Raw genomic sequence first — 16,698 nt, 5'->3', positions numbered from 1 at the left:
TCTTAGTCACAGCCGTTTATGGTCTCAGATTAGCTCTGTCAGATCTCCTCAGACTCGGCACTGTTCGTTTGCCTGGGCTACAAGCAACTTATCACTTTCTAATAGCTTGAAACGGGCCAAAGGGGCACCCCAGCGCGCGTTTTCTAAATAATCGTTCCCGTAAAAGTGTCGTTTTCCTCCCCTGCACAGGCAAATGCCGAGGCAAATCGCGCTAACAGCCGCTGGGCGCAGCCCGTTGTAGGGTTTGTTTAGGCGGCCATTTTGTGAACACTGCACACACACCGAGGCGAGCGCGCTTTGTAGCGGGGACGCGCTTCACCGTGCAGACCCTCTCCAAGCGACGAGCAGCCTCGGAGCCGATCCGAGATTAACGGCAGTGAGGGGGGGTCCCTGGCGAATGCACATCGCTAATTGTAGCGGTGCGACGAAGAAACCCCGGTTTAGTTCATCCGTTTTTCTTTCTTTTTCCTTTTTTTAATTTAATCACTCTTCTTCTCACCCCACCACCCCTCGCTGCTGCTGCTGCAGACCTCCGCGAGCGACGCGCCACTACACTGCCGCTGCTGGGCGATGTGATCGCGGTTAGCCTGAGCGCTAGCCGCCGAGACCCACACACCACCCCCGCCGCTATTACCAGCGATTTCTGTCCCACGTCGAGGCGGACTAACGCGGAGCGCAGAGAGGCGGTTGTCACGGTTGCATGTGCCGCTGCTCACCGGATCGGCGGTTGGCCGCGCCGGGGGTTTGAAGATGCTCCTGCCGCGCTCATTTGTGCTTTTGGGGGACTGTGAAAAAAAAGACAGATGTGCTGAAAAGGGATTGTAGAGCGACGACAAGACGATAGCCTGCGCGTTTCGTCTTTTTTTTTTTTTCGGGAGACGATCGCAGAAACCCGTCCGAAGGGGTGGCGGTTCGGGGGGAGGGGGTCGTTTTGCCGGTTTTTCGGTCCGCCCCGGTAACGTTAACTTACCTGTGTGGCGGAGCTTCAGACGGTAAAGAGGGAATACTGGTAATGGCTGCTTCGGGAAGCTGGACACGAAGCTGAGGTAAGACTACAGTTGGTTTCTTAACACGCAAAAACCCGTAACTTACTGTCGTCTGTTTTACGCGGATGCTCCTGTTCCCTCCTCATTTCCCGCAAGACACCGTGTTCCCAAAGATACCTGATGCACAGGCCAGGGCTTTGGGGAGGGAGTGGGGACATATTCGGTTTGTTACTTCATGTAAACTGGGTCAGATGCAAAAGACTACGAGCAGGTATTTAAACGTTACCCTCCTGTGCCATCCAGAGACCAGCGGCTCAACTCAGGCTGCCTGCTTGCTTGTCAGTGGATGTGATTTGCAATGATTAAAACCGTGCAATATATGTTCCCCGATCGCTTGTCAACCATTTCGATTATTAAACCGCTCATTCTGTGCGATATGCACAAAATCAGCATCAGTCAAATCCATTGCATGACTCGCTTTTGCAGCCATGCACCCATGAACATGTTCGATTATGAGACCTTCAATGCATCTTTCGATTATCGCTTGCATTACTCAGATTGATGAGTCAGGTTAGCCCATCACGTTTGTTTTAGACACCCAGCCGTCATGTAATGGCTGTTTAAAAAAAAAGAGAGAGATATAAAAAAATCCCAGAGCATCAGCTCGGCCACAATTACATTAATGCAAAACTGCGGTGTTGCATGGGATGCAAATCTTGTGCATAGAATGCCTGAAAGCTATCGAAATTTGACAGATATTTGGTTGGTTTTAACGCATTGGTTGACGTATTTACCGTTTAACAAAACATATGACCGTGCTAGGTCATTTTTTGTGAATAAAAGCACGACTTTATTCCATTGATCTTAATAGGGTGACGTTACAATTTTCCTTGCAATGTTCATACGTGCACAATCGTGATGCTTGGAGGAAAATATATGGCCGATTCTTATTACAATCCACTTCTGTAATACATTTGGATGTGGCCCATTTACCCAGGTCTCTATTTAGCCCAGTGTGTGGATGAATCTGGCTTTGCCTACACCCTTCATCTCCATAGCGTTTTCTGCAAGGCTTCTGCTGTGGTGCTGAAGTAGCAATGCCGGTTCAAAATGGACACACTTCTGCTCTTCTTTTGCATGTTGCCATCTCGATCAGCCATTATACTGCATCCTTATACGTTGTCACCTTTAGGAATGGTTTAAACCGGCATATTATTACCGTGTTATTTTTCAGAATCAAAAATGGGTGGAATCGTTTGGATTGTAGGTGAATCTTGGATTTAGGCTGCTTTGAGGTGGGAAAAAAAAGAGATGCATGATAGGAGATTGTCTCTTTTGATGCACAGTACTTTCAGTTGCAATGCAGGAGCCACCTGTCCCTTAAAATAGTGATACTTTTATCTCCCTTTCCAGAATCATTTAAACTTTTACATGCTTTTTTGTGCTCTTGAGCATGAATCAATCAACCCTCTCTAGTTTCTTTTTGTTTTTTTGGCCACATTATTTATTTTTAATGTGTGACAAGCTCTGTTTTTGGATTTCTTTTGGTGTCCGTAGCAGAGTGACACGGGGCTCTGAATAGACTAACTAACTTAATTGTATGAAATATGACTGTAAACGTACTGTGGGGTTATTTTAAACAGGGCTTTTTTGCCACCAAAAAGCATTTGTATTGAAAACTCATTCCATTTAAAGAGATAGCCAGTGATTTACTTGTAATATTAGGTATTTTGCAAGGTCTTGCTTGGCTTGTTCTCTTAACTTTTAAACTTTAGAACTACATCAAGCCTCAAACTCAAATTTTACCATGTTGCCTCAAATGGACACATGTATACACTGTACTTTGTATAGCATAAACAACTTTCAGATGTGTATTCTGTGAGAACATCCTAGACACATTTGTAGTTGTCATTCATTTCTTGTAGCTGACATAAATCAAAATGGGATGGACACAAGCTTGTTAGTCTTTTCGAAGACCACCTTAGGCAGTATTCCCCATTCATCTCGCAACATAGGCCTACTACTAAATTTGATAGCTCTGGAAGGAGAGGACACACGTGCACTTACAAATACACAGTTTATATAGACTTGTTTGAGCATATTAACCTGCATTTACTCTTCTTTCTGTAAACTCTTGAGGAAAGCTAGAGTAGAAAAGTTCTGTTTATTTCCCATATCCCACCTCCCTATCAGTGTTTCAGTCCATCTGTCCCTGTGTGACTTTGCCCTTACTCTATCAGGACAAATCCCTTCACTCATCAGATGGCATATAGCCTAACACATCGATTTGGATGTGGCTCCTAACAAGCTTTTTTCTCTAAAGCATGGGTTGCGTGTGAGGTCAACATGTGGCTCTTTGGATGGAAACAGTTTAAACTGAAGTACGTTCTCCATTGAGGCTGCTTGGTAAGTGTTTTGTAAGTTCTTCACATCTTGAATTTTTAGAGTACAGACTTGCTCCTGTTGCTCGTCACCGTCTAATCTGCCAGCTGGTCAAAGGGTTTGGTGACTTGGGTCAGGTTTTTTCATTGACTTGAATCGCAGACCAGACATACGTTCATTTGAGGAGATCCACAGAAACGTAATTCATTTACATATCAAATTGAGGCAGTACAGGGAAATTGCATCAGGAAACGGAGTAGTATTTACAGCCTTCATCTTAAACGTTAATTGCTTTGTCTTGTAAGGGATCATAGTTAAAGCGTTTTCCACCATCTTGGCAAACTCATTCAACCTCTGAGTGTTGTCAGTTTGGTGACCTGCCCACTTGGTAGTAAAGGTCACTTTGATGTCATTATTGAATTTAGAAGTGAAAAAAAAATCACATAGACATGAGCCAGTCCTACATACTCTGCAAAACCAGTGTGTGTACAAGTTTAATTGGACAGTTTTGAGAATTATATATATAGAGACTCCTTTCAACGTGATTCATGAGCTGTCAGCACAAGTTGAATGGATCTCTCATGATGTCATTTGCTAACCACATGAGAGATGGATTGATTTTTTAAGTTTTTAGATTCAACCCTGCAGTTCATAGTCACATTGCAGGACCATAAGTTAATTCAGGTCTTTGTGACCCTGCGTTTTAGCAGAAAAATAATTATCGCCCCCAAGAGCAGACTTCCAGTCAAGAGCATCTTAGCTCCTTCTATAAGATGTTGCCGCCTGTGCCTTCCTAATGTAGTTTTCTTCCAGCTTCCCATTGGCTCATAAATTGGTAATGAAAAGCACACAGTGACTTTGTAGATGTTGAACTGGCTTGGTGGATACCTAGGGTACGAGAGAGGCTAGCAGCTGTAATTTAGCCAGGTGTTGGTGACTTGATGGAGGTAGGGAGAAATGGAAAGTTAGATGATAAAAGCACAGATGGTACTCTTACAGAAATCACACAGGACATCTCCTGTATCCAGACCAACTTATAATCTCTTTTGCAACAGTATGGATGATACCTTTTCTCAGTCTGGCTTGGTGCAGGTTGTGATGTGGACATTTTTTCCCGTAGGGAGAGTTTCAGTGCTTATGTCCTTTACTGTCTGTCTGCTCTTTCTTGACCACTGCATGCCCATATCAAAGAGAAACCTGCCTTGCTGAGGTGCACCCCTTAGCAGCAGTAATGTGTGTGTGTGTGTGAGAGAGAGTGAGTCATTCTGGTCTAGTCCCCACCTCTACACGATGCAGTCTTGGTCAGTGTTTGAGCCAGAAACCCTGTAAGTTTCAGCAATGCATTTCATTGACCAGATGATGTGTTTTCCATCTAGACATTCAAGGTACTATGGAGTTAAGCTAATTATTTGTAGAACATAATTAATGGTGCTTGCTAAAGCACAACCCCCTAATATTTATAACAGTATGTATTGTATGTGCCATGGACATTATTATACCTTACATCATTTGACTGCATTACTACTACTGTATTTCTAAGTGATTTAACTTTAGATTTTTACACTCACACTGATGTTCTCAAGCTTATCTAGAAAGCAGAATGCAATAGGCCTTATTCACACATGCAGCAAAAATGTTTTTTTTTTTAACATTTATATTTTCCCTATGTGACTCAAATCCATTTTTGTAGCCTTAACAGGACAAAAAATTAACACGAAACCGGAATGTTTTTTTAACATTTATATATTCCCTGTGTGACTCAAATCCATTTTTATAGCCTTAACAGGACAAAACATTAACATGAAACCGGACTTTCTCATTCACCTTTGTAAATACATACTGAATCTACACTAGTTACTGTAGTTTTGTCAGTAAGGCCAGGCCTGCTAGCAGTCTGAACAGAAGAATTTAGTTCTGGCCGTATATAGGATGCAGAACTGTCGTAAAAACATATATATACATCCAAATAATCAAATTTCTGAATAGAACAAAAATCAAACAAACAAAAATCAAATCAAAATTTTCAGTTTACCCTTGTAAATGGTAAATCTACACAACATTGTCTTGTTCGTAAGAAAATCATTGTGGATGTGCTAGGCTAACTGTAGCCTGAACAGGGGAAAAAATCAGATTTGGCATGCAATTTGAAATGTTGTTTTAAAAAAAAAAAATATATATATATATATATATATATATATACATTGCCTATTTGACTGAAAGCCAATTTTGTTTTGTATTGTGAATGGGACAAAAAAAATCATATGAAATCTGATTTTCTGATTCACCTTCGTAAATGGTCTATCTACACAATTTTGTGTTGTTAGTAAAACAACTAGGAAAAACAACTGCAGTCTGAACAAAAAAAAAAATTTATATGGCCATGTATGGCGTGCATTTTCAATTGTCATTTTAAAAAATCAGGTTTTAAATTTAAAAAATCAGATTTCCCCTGCATTGTATGAACAAAGCCAAAAAGACTTGTGGGGACTCTTTTGACTCGGGCCTGCATGTATGCACCTAGCAGTGCAATAGCAACAACTCAGAACATCTTAGAACATGGCAAGAATTCTAAAAATTATTTATAATGCCTTAGTAACTCCTTAGCATGTTTTGCACACACATTTTGTATTCACACGTCTTCAGATGATCTTGAGTAGACATCCACAAAAGTTTTCCTGACAGCATACATGGGTCCCTTCATATAGGCTACTTTATTGTTCAGAAGAGAACCATCCAAGAACAGTAGTTGTGGAAGCAAACCTGTAAAAGCCAGACCTTTTTGCTGTAATCTAAGCCTTCAGTTTGCTTTGTGTGGAGAAATAAAGTTATTGTGATGCATGTGTGAGTCCGGTCAGAAAGCATGTGTGTTTTAACATCCTCTGTGCATGTGTGCGATAAGAAGAAGCTGCTCATCTTCGTGGTGATCTTTTTTCCCTCTCAGCATCCCTGCCTTGCTGACCTGCTTAACGCAGCTCTGAGATGGAGAGAGAGTGAGGGTGAATGAGTATAAACGCATGGAGGAGCGAGTCTGGAAGATGGGAAAGGTAAAAGGGAGGTAGAATAAACTGGGAGAGGAGAGATCTCGATAAATCAAGATAAATGGATCTCCTATTCAGTCGAAAGACTAAAAGGAAAGGTGTAGAGATGGATGTGTGTATGTGTGTCAGAGAGAGAGAGCGAGAAAGTCATTGGTGGAGCTGGATGGGATAAAGATGTTATGAGCTGCTCCCAAAATAGACTTTTCTTCATCATTTTAGTAATCTTTATCCATCCCGTGCAAATCCCTGCACCATGAGAGAATAGTCATTTAAAGTCAAGTGCGTGACATGACCACAACATTTCATTTGTTAGTTTCCAAGGTGATAAAGGGCATCATTTTATTGTTGTTGGATATTAAAACTGAATGTAAACAAACTATTATAACTGTTGGGATGTACTACAATTTCTAGTCTGCTATTGTGAGTTGAATTATATACTGTATGATTCTATGTCTGTATATTTTGTAGATGGAGAGTTGGAACCGGGTGTTTGATTCAAACCAGCATCTTCTGCATGAGCAGCAACTTTGCTTAAGATATAGCATTTGTTATATGCTAAGCCTCATCTCCAGCTTCTGTACATTTCAGCCTATTCATACCCATCAAGTCAGTAACAGGTCAAAATAAATCTTACATTTTCATCTAGTTTAGAAAGGAGACAACATACTAGCCTAAACGCACAGTCTTGATAGACTTATGCACAATCCACTGGTCAGGTTATTTGGATTATATTCATAGGATCAGCCAATAACTGTGCTTGATTGGTCAATTAATGTAGCCTAGTATCCACCTCAAAATCAAACATTGTATTGTATAATAAATAACTGATTTTATATACATCTTATCTGATATTAAATTGCATTATAATTTATCAGCCACTGGCCATTACATATAAATTGACAACCAATTTATAGGGCAATTAACACATAAGTACGTTACCATTTAGTTTTAGTTTTTTTTAAAGAAATTAATATATTATTCAGCAATGATGCAATACATTGATTTAAAATAAAAAGTAAAAGTAAAGACATTTACATTGTTACACAAAATTTTAAATTTCAAACACAACTGTTTTCAACACTGATAATAAGAAGAAATGTTTCACCAAATCAGCATTTTAGAATGATTTCTTAAGGATCATGTGACCCTGAAGACTGGAATAATGGCTAAAATATCAACTTTGCCATCACAGTATAAATTGTAATATTCTTTCACAATATTATAGTTTATATTATTTTTTGATGTAATAAATGCAGCCTTACTGAACACGAGGTGTCTTAGTGTATGTTGAAGAATCTTGCTGTTTATTTCGAGTATGTGTGAGAGATGCGTGCAGCCCTACACCTGAATTTCCCCAGTTCAACTTCCTCACATTATTTATCATGTATCTCTAGGCAGATATGTATATCTAGGTTAGAAGTTAAGCTTTCTTGATCAGCTCTATGATGGTCCAACAACTGTCACTGTAAGGCATTGTCAAAAAAGGCTTGTTGTTACATTTAGATACTTTGTTTTAATTCATACTTGTGTGTGACATGGTTTACCCCACTATCAGTGAACTAATGAGAGAAAATTGCATTTATAATGGCCAGAGTTTTGTGTATAAGTTGTAAATTTCACTTGCTCTTCCTATATCGTACAGAAGCTTTAGGGATGGCATGGCAGCACTCAATAGGCTTGTATGTCGTGGAATATGGGATGAATTTACATGGCCCATGTCTCTATGGATACGGTGACGTGGGGGTAGTGTGGGGCAGAACAGTATAGGATCCTCATCAGGGACATTGCTGGGTCACTCTCTCTTCAAAGGGAGATGAAAGTGGGTCAGGACTGGGGGAAGAGATGAGAGTAGAAAAGAGGAGAAGGAAGGAAATCAGGAGCAACTGAGAACATGCCACAGAGTTTTATTTTAGTCTGTTGCACCAGTGCTGATTAGTTGTTTAGCGCTTATTCTGTAATTATGTCAGGATGAAGCATCAGTTGGTATCACGTGATGGGCTGACAGTAGTCCTGGGCAGCACAGTTGAACCACAGTTTAAAGGAATCGTTCAACGAAAATGAAAATTTTGTCATTTACTCACCTTTATGTCGTTCTAAACTCATTTGACTCACTTTCTTTTGTGGAACACAAAAGAAGATATTTAAAAAGTCAAAACATTGGACCCTATCATCATGGTGAGTAAAGGCCTGGTTACACCTAGAAAGCTAATAGCGTCCACATCAACTCAGGATATAACTTTGTTTATAATAAGCACACACTGCAGATATGTCGCCTGCCAATGTTTTTTATCATTCATTAATGCTGAATTTTTTTTTTTTTTTTTATGCATGTTTTATGTTATTGTTATCGTTGAGGTGTGGACTCTGCTATTCATTTCGTTTTAGGACTCTTTTTAAAATGATATCTTTATCATAATTATAGAATTTTTATTTTTGGGTGAACTAGCACTTGAATACTCTAACAGCCTTGTAAATCGAGAAACATTTAAGACGTGTTCAGTGATATTTTGGAGTTTATATGCTACAATAAGTTTTTTTCATTCAGTTTTTACTATAGATGAAGTTTTGTAATTTTATGTGCTTTTGTCATTTTTATAATTTCTAAAAATATTTCTATTTAGCTTTAATATTTTTTTTTCTTCAGTTTTAGTAATTTAAAGGGTCATGAAACCCCAGACTACTTTTTCTGAGATTTTAGCAGATGTGTTTGTGTTGCACATCATAGAAGACAATGTAAGCATCCGATAATTTTAACTGTTGGAGAAAACTGGTTAATTTTAAGCTTTTTTGGGCTATTTTCATCTTCCGGGTTTAACATACATTGTGTTGACGTCACAATTTGTGATGTGGCAATGGACTACAGTACATTGCTGACGCGTCTGTGTCTATTAAATTATTCCTGAGACTGCGTGTTCTTATCCTATGACAAGATGCTTTGCTTAATTATTCACAACAGCATGTGTTGATTTGCTATGACAGACATTTCAGACTTAGATGACATCGTGCACATTAGCTTTCATAGAAACATTCGTGGATCGAAGAAGAGTGTTTGTTTTTGCTTTGTAATAAAAGTTTTACATCAGAACGCCGGCTTCTGCGTCAGCAGTGCCACACACATGCGTCGTGGTACTCTCGTTAACAGATAGCAGAGACAGACATGGAAGAGAAGAAATTGTTTATATAAAGTATTTTTGTTTTCTTTGTGCACAAAGTATTATAGTAGCTTCTTTATGGTTGAACCACTGATGTCACGTGGACTATTTTAATGATGTCCTTGCTAACTTTCTGGGCCTTGAACATTTCAGTTGCGTTGCTGTCTATGAAGGGTCAGAAAGCTCTCAGATTTCATCAAAAATATCTTAATTTGAGTTCTGGAGATGAACAAAGGTCTTATGGGTTTGAAACAACATGCGGGTGAGTAATTAATAAAAAAAAAATCACTTTTGGGGTGATTTTTGTTATTGAATTTTTAGGTTTTATTTTATTTCAGCTCTATTTCAATTAAAGAAATTTTATAAACCGTTTAAATGGTTTGTTAACAATAAGAACACTGGTCTTGTCCAAAGACAACTCATGCATACAGTCAGTCTAACGTTTGCCATCAGGTTGGCACCATCTTGTGCAAATTTCCAGCTGTCATTTGGGGCTGCTTTTGCCAGTTATAAAAATGTTAAATATTGCAAACATGTAGGTGATTCAGCAATTCAGAAACTCTTTATTTATTTTATATTTCAGGAAAGCTGTAGCTGGAAACCCTAACACCAAGGCAATGAATGTAGAGTTAAGGTGATCCTAGTCTCACATGCTGGCCCACCTATAGACATCCAACATCCATCCGGATTGCCCTCGATAACCCGTACTGCATACATGGGTTCCACAAATTGTCAAAATGAATACTATACTGTCAGTCTGCTTCATCACCTGGCTTCTCTAGATGCGTGCTTGTGCCCGTCCTTAAACATCTGTATGTGCGTTTTGGTATATTTGAACCATGCCTGTTTCAAAGCCCATGGTTAGCAAACTGCATGTGTCCATGTAAAAGGCCCTGTTGTCACTATGGGAGTGCGAGACTGCTTCATGCACTGACTGTGACAGCCAAAGTGCCTGTCTGTGTGCCTGCATGCCTGCACACACCCCTTGCCAGGCTCCATGACTGCTCTAAGCTGGCACAGCAAGAATTAAATAGCCAGAGCTTCTAGAGATTATGCCTGGCTTAACAGAAGCTTAATCACATCGTATGTGCAGTATAGGAGGAATGGGACAGACAGAGGGAAGAGGAAGAAGAGAAGGAGAGGTGGCAGAGGGGCATTAGGTGTTCATGTGGACCGAGGCCTGAGGATTGCTGTTTTAACAGTTCAAATGTCAGGGGTATATTTGATCGAAAAAGGAGCATGGTGGAAATCAGCTGTCAACCTTATGGTCCTTGTATGTTCAGTAGCACTGCTTTTGAAAACCACCTGTCCTATAACTATAGAAATCTTTGAACTTTAAATCACTTCTGATGCTTTAAATCTTCAGCTACCAATGACTTTTCGACTTTGTCTAAAGTAATAATACATATATTATGCTTAGATGGGTATTACCCAAAACAAGCTATATCTAGACATCATACCTAAGTAGCATTTGCAAACAAGATTACTTGTGCAATGTGAATGTATATCAGACATGAATGTTAGTATGATAAAATGCTGCTTAAATGCTAGTTGGCTATTGATCAGGATTATTTTACCCACCGATGCTGCTTATGTGACTTGAGCAGAAAAGTAAAATAATTTCAGAGGTGGAGAATGGTATTACATTTTAATGAAAGATTACAGAAGACAAACAAGATTGAGACTCTTTTAAAACAAAAATTAAATGGTTTTTTAATATATATATATATATATATATATATATATATATATATATATATATATTTTTATTTTTATTATGTATGTATTTTTTTTTATACATAGCGACTTACAAATGAGAACAGTAGAAACAATCAAATCAACGAGAGAACAACAACAGTATACAAGTACTATGACAAGTCTCAGTTATTCTAGTACAGAACACGTAGCCAGGGTTTTTTTTTTAATATGATAGACAAGAAAAAGAAAAAGGTAAGTACTAGTATTAGTTGGTTAAGTGCAGGCGAAAAAGATGAGTCTTTAGATGTTTTTTGAAAATGAGTAAAGACTCAGCTGTTCGAATTGAGATCGGGAGGTCATTCCACTGTATTATATATATATATATATATATATATATATATATATATATATATATATATATATATAATGTTTATTGATCATTATTATTATTAAGAAAATACCTAGAGTTACTTTATTTAAGATTTTTGTTGATTTTGATACAGACTGTAATTTGGTAACATGAGGCCTTGTTACAGTTTAACATATTTTGTAAAGCATATTCAAATGGTTGTTTTGATTCAGGTTGGGATGCTCTTCAGAACTCTTTGAAATTTGTTTATGCTAATATTTTTGTGTGGATGGTCAGTCATTGGACTAATCGCTAATTCATCTTTTATTAAAACTGCAAAAAAAAAAAAAAATTAGATCTTTAAAAATGTTACAAAATATATGTAAAATATGTAAAACATTTTAGCTTACATTTTAATACATCATAATGTATTTGGATTCCTTGAATGTTTTGGCTTATTAAAGTCATAGTTCCCCCCAAAATAAAAGTTTGTTGATTATTTACTTGCCCTCAGGACATCCAAGATGTAGATGATTCTTAATCAGAAAAGATTTGGAGAAGTTTATCATTGCATCACTTACTCGCCAATGGATCCTCTGCGGTGGATGGGTGCCGCCAAAATGATAGTCCAAACAGCTGATAAAAACATCACAATAATCCACAAGTGACTCCAGTCCATCAGTTAATATCTTCTGAAGTGAAAAGCAGTGTTTGTAATGACTCATAATATTGCATTCTCCGGTGCAAAAGTTGTCTAGTCTATCTCAGGAGAGAAATATGCACAGATCAAGCACCATTTACGAGCAAAAACAGTTCTAAACAATTAGGTGAATTTGGATTGAGAGGACAACAGGGGATGGACTTTTTATGTAATATTGAAAGGAAGCATTATTATTATGGAGTCATATTTTGGTCAAAAGTGACATTTAACGTTAAAATGCCTTGATGATGGATTTGTTACTTACAAACACAGAGCTTTTCACTTCATAAGGCGTTAACTGATGTGATGGAGTGGAGTCGTGTTGATTACTTGTTGATTATGATGTTTTTAACATCAGTTTGGACTCCTATTCTGACGGCACCCATTCACTGCAGAGGATTCACTGGTGAGCAAGTGATCTAATGCTGAATTTCTCCAGATCTGTTCCAATACAGAAATAAACTAATCTACATCTTGGATGACCTAAGGATGAATACATTTAAAGGCAAATTTTCATTTTTGAGTGAACTATTCCTTTAAAATGAAATGATACCTGCAGCATGCATGGACTGCTCCTTATTTTTCCATGCACTGTCCTTCTGCTTAGCAGCTACATCTATGAAACAAGACAGACAAATAGCCAACATTGTCCTTTTAACTAGTGTGACTGAAAAACTATTGACTCAATTGGGCAAGAGAACTTGGAAGAGTAAGAATTCCCAGAAATCACCATAGACTTTACAGTGATGTCAGCAATAATAGTTGAAGCTGTTAACTTAAGTGTAAGCCTTTTCATCAGTTACATGACCGGTTAAATGAACAGTGATGTCTTTATGTTAAGGAGGCTGATGTTGACCCTGTTTAGTTATTGTTTAGCTGATCAAAGGATATAACATATATGGATGCCACCCTGAAAAATGTCAGACACATCAATCACTACTTTTGTAACTCTGGCGGTTTTGATTTGCTTTGCAGATTACATTGAATAAACTCCTAAAGATTTGGCTACTGACATCTAAACAAAGGTACAAGACAAAGCAGTTGAACTTTTATCGGTTTTTCGGAAATGTTCACGTTTCCTCTCTAATAGATTGTCTAGCACTCATGCCTTGTAATGGGGAGATATATTTGACGTGTTTTACATTGATTTGTTTTAATGGTTTGTCCTTTGGCAAGTCCAGTGGCCTTAGTTTATTCCAGTCCTGCCATTAGATCACGTTCAGCAACTCCTGTGTCTATGTAAAGGGCAAAGATGGTATTTTTGGTTTTTGTAAACCTTGATACTACATAGTCTTGAAAAAAAGTGGCAGACAAAATACTACTAGTTTGCATGCTTGATTACTGCCATCATTTTTATAAAGAGAAGAGTCTTATTTGGTGTACATTTGTTTTCAGGTGATCCAAAGTTTGTCTTGCATTCTCCATCTTAAACTTTGTGTTATTTGATATTATTTATATACTATTATAGTATTTTGATTTTTGTTTTTTCAGTTTTAATTAATTTTATTAAATCTGTTAGGTGCTTTTGTCATTTCTATATTCTATTTAGCTTTAATATATTTATATTTCAGTTTTAATATTACTATTGTGTTGCAATAATATACATTAAGACTTACTTTTTACTGCTCATTCTTTCTGTTCTTTCTTTAAAGACTTTTGGAAATCCAAAAAAATTAAAGTTATGTATGTATTGAGGCTGTTCTAGCTAGTTGTAAAAATCAGTAAAGTAATCAGATGCACTGAAAACATGCAAGATTATTTATATATATATATATATATATATATATATATATATATATATATATATATATATATATATATATATATATATATATATACAAGTGCTGATCTAAAAAGGCTTTTTCTCTCCCACTGTCAGAGCTTCTTCTCCATTCCTGCAGTGATTTGGCTTGGCCACTAGAGGCAGTAGAGGAGGCACCACCAGTACCTTCTCAATTATCAGAGCTCTATGCATGCTTTTTTTCTGTTTTTTTCTGTTAATCCCAGGTAAAGCAATAATATCACCAATTATATAGTGTTATAAGTTGTTTTTTGATTTGTTTGTTTTATTATAGTTTATGTAACTTGATTTTTGGTGTGTTATATTATATTTTATTTCTGTGTGTAAAATTATGTAATATTTATACCTTGCTGCTTATTGTTATGTCACCCAAAGGCTTCCAGTAGCACCTGTAGGAATGGCCCATGAGCAACCGGATCTCTCTTATCAACTCTTCCTGACCTCTTAAGAGAGAAAATAAGCCCTAATCCCTCTATTGTTGCCCATGCTATTATATCTAGAAACCCTAATGCATGCATACATTAATCATGGTAGAAAAAAAAACACCCCGGATAAATAATTGTAGATTAATTGCATCAAAAAGAGGTGATACTGGTGTGGCCTGTATGACAGCGCCCTCACTGTTTCTCTCATTGACTGTCTGTGTAAGTGTTAGATGTGTGGTTTTCAGGTGAAAGGTCGTGCTGTGGAAGGGAGGGTAGGGTGGGGGGAAGGCTCATCAGGGATTAACAGTGGGGATTCTCCTGTGTCTCGCTCCACGAAAGGGTCAGGCGTAAGTGCACTGACACGTATGGGCAGATACTGTCAAGCTTTGTCTCTTCCTGATCATTTTCATGGGTGTATTGTAACAACATATTTAAATTAGTGTGTGTCTGTAGTAATCACTTCATTATTATTATGTCTGTAAATCCATTGAAATAAACTTTTTTCCACAAAAAAAAAAAAAAAAAATAGAATAATTAGCCTCTATGAGGGTGCTCAACTATTGTAAACAATAAGAAAAAAGAAAGGTTGGTACACCACAGCTCCAAAAATGTGAAAATTTCATTATTTCATGTTCTTACCACAGGTGATATTCGAGCCGTGTGGATCTTTATCAGACAAACAGAATAAAAGAATAAACTTTTTTCCCTGTTACATTAATTGTGTTAGAATATTATACTGAAGTTGCAACAAACTTTTTCAACTCACGTAATAATTTATTTTTATTTATTTATTTATTTTTTGCAATGACTGGCTGACATTTACATTCTCACTTATTACAGTTACATTAGCAAATTGGAAAACGTTGGTGAAATTGTCACTCAGATATTACCAGTAAAATTTCAAAATGAATTACAAAGAAGCGCCAAAATGACACATTGAATTAAACTTGACATTTTTAAGTAGAAAAACATTTTGTTTTCATGTAAAACATATTCCAGTAATTTTTTTTTTATTTACAACTTCAAAAAAGTGTTTTTTACAGTGTACTCAACAAATAAATGCATTAACAGAAAATATTAATTTGAGTTTAAATTATCTTATTTGTGAAAGTGCAGAGAGTCTTTGTAGGAAATGGTTTTCTCGGACAACCAATCATTTATACAGTGATGCCGTGGTTGGACGCCATTGTTCAGAAATATTTGACTATTAAATTCTGCGATTGGCCAATCAGAATTAAGTATTCCTGAGAGCTGTGTAATAAATGTATTATCCAAAATTGTGTCTTATCATACATGATGCTATTTAAAGTATTTAAATTCTTAAAGCACTTGCTGTGATTTAATAGACTGGTTTAAAAATGCTGGTACCATGTCCTAAGTGTTGGACATCTTTAGCGTTTGTATCCATAACTTCAAGCATGGCACCTCATGCAACCTATTTATGGATGAAACTTTAAACTTCTGTAATGGTAAACTTGACCCTACCCCATCTTAGATTTCTTGGCAGAACTTCCATGGCACTAGCAACATTAGGCCATTTTTGTCACAGGTAACTTAAGTGTAATGAGGACAACTGTGTTTGGAAACAAGTTTTTTACAGCTTCGTATTCTGCGCATGTGCTTTCATACCCAGCTATAGAGTGGCATCACTAAACCACTTGTAGGATATCTAATTATTGAGGACAACAGAGTGGTCTAGCTCACTTACAACAAAAAAAATGAAAGTAAAAGCACTCTTAGTTTACTGTTAACATAAGGATCCTGAATTAAATGTTTATTTATTGTTAATGGTCACTTCTTTGCCATTTGAATGTCAGAGGGCACTTTGCGTTCCTAGCTAGATGTTCTGTTCCCGAATTGTTTTAAGTGTTCGTTCCATAATTGGCATGTTTTGTTATACTGCTCTTGGATATACAGAATCGACGTGGTCCAAAGAAAGCACACACTTAAGGTGGCTATTTTAAATATTTAGGGACTAGGAGGTCAGCTTTACTGAAATATCTCACTGTTGGTGGACAAGCCAGTTGCCAATGGGAAGTGTTTGCTGGGATGTATATCTGGCCGTTCTGCCTGTCAATAAGGAGGTTGAAAATAAAGCACTGAAGAGTATATGATTTGTTTTGGTCAGCATGCCGTCCTCATCTTCTGCTCCTAGTGGAAAGCCCAT

The 16,698-nt window shown here is 37.3% G+C and overlaps 1 protein-coding gene across 2 annotated transcripts in view; it reads left to right on the top strand.

Moving 5' to 3' along the window:
* The window catches only part of LOC109064510 (dual specificity tyrosine-phosphorylation-regulated kinase 1B-like), a 45,631-nt gene that overhangs the window by 1,030 nt on the left and 27,903 nt on the right, over positions 1-16,698 (top strand). Inside the window, exon 1 of one of the 2 annotated variants that reach the window (XM_042741527.1) lies at positions 196-1,046. The exons of the other annotated variant lie outside the window; for it this stretch is intronic. The gene's annotated coding sequence lies outside the window, so the exon portion shown is untranslated. Of the gene's footprint in view, positions 1-195; positions 1,047-16,698 lie in introns of those variants that run through there. 2 annotated transcript variants of the gene reach the window in all.

The sequence above is a fragment of the Cyprinus carpio genome, chromosome B16, assembly GCF_018340385.1.
Source record: "Cyprinus carpio isolate SPL01 chromosome B16, ASM1834038v1, whole genome shotgun sequence".
NCBI classification, from domain to species: Eukaryota; Metazoa; Chordata; class Actinopteri; order Cypriniformes; family Cyprinidae; genus Cyprinus; species Cyprinus carpio.
Note: the sequence above shows the minus strand (reverse complement) of the source record. Positions and strands in the feature narration are given on the sequence as shown.